At 46.4% G+C, this 2,744-nt stretch overlaps 1 protein-coding gene across 3 annotated transcripts in view; it reads left to right on the top strand.

Moving 5' to 3' along the window:
* adgrl1a (adhesion G protein-coupled receptor L1a) overlaps window positions 1-2,744 on the top strand; it is a 104,595-nt gene that overhangs the window by 63,065 nt on the left and 38,786 nt on the right. The window lies entirely within an intron of this gene.

The following is a 2,744-nucleotide window of genomic DNA, read 5'->3' as shown; positions in this document are numbered from 1 at the left end:
CTCTCTCTCTTTTTCTCTCTCGCTCTCTCTCTATATCTCTCTCTCTTTCTAGCTCTCTTTTCTTTCTCTTTCTCTTTTCTTTCTCTCTCATATAACTAGAATGCACAGACACACACATGCACACACACAGAGTGCTAAACCTGTTTTCTTCATCGACAGAGCAACGCAACAGTAGCTGAGAGGGATTTTCACATGGGGGATGGAAACACAGGGTCCGATAAGCACTTCACACACACCACTGCAAACGTGGGGTCAGCCCTTATTGGCGATCACAGCAGTGTAACACACACCGCCCCCAGACTCGCACACTGATTGACCCAGGGGCATGCCACTGCCTTTATCAGGTGCCAAACACCTTTGCTGTCCCTCTGATTTCCAATAAAAAATATAAAATGGGCGCAGTGAGACTGGGAGGCAGCACTGCACCTCACAATAGAAATCTTAATACAAACAGCAAAGGGCTTATTTTAGACCACATAACCTGGAGTGCCACAGATTTTAATGTCCCCATGGTAACGGCTGACTTCCTTACGGCACTGCTCGAGCTCCGGGGCAGGTGTGACATACACGCACGTCTGCATGTGCACAAACAAACACACACAAGTCTACCTCACACTTGCAAAAGGGGGACCCATAGTTGCTCTCTTTCTCTCTACCTCTGACTTGTCCTCCCATGAGCAAACATGCACACACAAACAAGAGCACGCTCACACAGCCAAAGGAGCAGACACAGAAAGAATTATATGGTGTTGTGTTGATCCTCGTTCATGTGAAAATCTCCGCTCAGTCTCCCCTCCTCCCTCTCATGTATTATTACTCAGCATTGATCCCCTTACTGTGCAGGAACACCTGGCTGGAGGGGAGGGGCAGTGGTGCTCCCCTCCACCGGGCAGAAGCAGAAATGGGATGCAGGAAGGGGTGAAAAGAAAATTGAGGGTGCTGGGGTGGTTTAAATTTAGAAGACATGGGTCTTCTTGGGGTGGTGGGTTTGTTTGATTGATCAGGGTGATTCTCTCTGCTTTTTCCTCAGGCACAGATGTGGCGAGCCACAGGATCGAGTCGCCACCACGCTGTTAACCTCCTTTGGTCTCTTCTTCAACTTCTTATTCTTATTCTCCTCTCATCTCTTATCTTTGAGGTCTCTCACTCATCCTTCTTTTTCTTATGATCTCTCACAGTCAATATCACCTATTTTCAATTCATGTCTCTTCACTCCTCTCTTTCTTTATTCTGCTTTTCTTTCGTTCACCTCCCATTTACACTCAACGGTCCTTAAACTTCATCCCTTGCCTGATTTCTCCCATTCTTCTTATATTTTAATTTTCTGTCGATCAGTCTGCCAAAGTATCTTATCATTCTGTTCAGTCTTTTCTGCTGTCTCTGTCGTTTTCTTTTCTTTTACAGGTGTGACAAGTATTCAAATATCCAACCATCCAGCTCTGATGGAGAGGCTTGAAGAAACTCAGGGACTTCCAAGCACTTCTTTCAGTCTTTGCCCTTTCTCTGCTATGTGCTTTTGTGCCCTCGGTTTACCTTTTGAAAGACTTTGTTGAGTCATGTTGCAGCCACATTCACAGATAAGAAGTTAGCTGAGTTTCTTGCCATTGGGGATTATTCTCTGATGTGACTCTCTTCTTCACTTCCAAGTGGCAACAAGGGTTCTCCTCGAGTCTCCTCTGCCCTCTGTTCTCTGGTCTTTCAGTCGATGTTAGCTGTGTTAAGACTGATGCTTTCGAGGCGCTTGGCTTTTTTTGTTAGTCCTCAGGAAGTTCTGTATTGTAGCTTGGTGTCCTGTATTGTACTGTCCATAGAGGGTCATGGTAGCATTGCTTAGTTGTACCTGTCTTCTTCTCCTCACACATTCTAACCTTGTTTTTTCCCCCTCTGACTGCACAAGCGAGCTTGCTCTCTTTTCGCCAGGCAATCAAAGGGATGATTAAATAGCTGCTGACTTGCATCTTTCCACCCCATGTTTGGGGAAAAAAAAACTTTAGTTGATTGCATCTAAAGTATGGCGCAGCTTAGAAAATTGGAGGCTGATCCCTCTATGATGAAGAGTCCTGCTTGTTTGAGGTGACAAAGAAGTGACAAATACCCCTGTCCTCTGCCATTCTCCTCCGCTGGAGAAACAGGACCACATACACACACACATGAATTAGAAAAAACTATGCACACGTGTATAAACACAACTTATACTGCGGGCTTTACTACGTGTTTGTTCTCATCTGACTAAGTAAATATGACCTGACACATTCAGACTCAGAGCTGAAACTGTTCATCCCAAAACCTAGTCACCGTCGCACGGCACGGCACGCCACTCAACTCGGCCACTTTTAATTACCAGGAGAGGGGGCGCGTCGCTCTCTTCATTTCTGCCTCAGCAGAGATTTGTCAAGATTAATTGAATTTGCTGCTGCTAATCGCTCTGGTAATGCCCCATCGTTCACGCCTGGCTGGGAATGCTGGGCACTCTGGCATCACCCAAGGCTGACGCATGTTTTTCATCGGTTGTCTCGACAAAAAGGTGAACAATAGAGAGATGATATGTTAAGGTTGCGTGTCATAGCAGCTGAGATGGTGTGCTACCACGGTGGCTGTGTGTGATGTTAGTCTTTGACAGGGTCCTCTATGTGCGTGTCACACAGGCGCCATGTTACCAGTCACCTGAAACGGTGAAGTGACAGCCGCAGCCGAGCTGACACACACACACACACACACACACACACACACACACACACACACAC

Source organism: Etheostoma spectabile, chromosome 15 (genome assembly GCF_008692095.1).
Source record: "Etheostoma spectabile isolate EspeVRDwgs_2016 chromosome 15, UIUC_Espe_1.0, whole genome shotgun sequence".
Taxonomy (NCBI): domain Eukaryota; kingdom Metazoa; phylum Chordata; class Actinopteri; order Perciformes; family Percidae; genus Etheostoma; species Etheostoma spectabile.
Note: the sequence above shows the minus strand (reverse complement) of the source record. Positions and strands in the feature narration are given on the sequence as shown.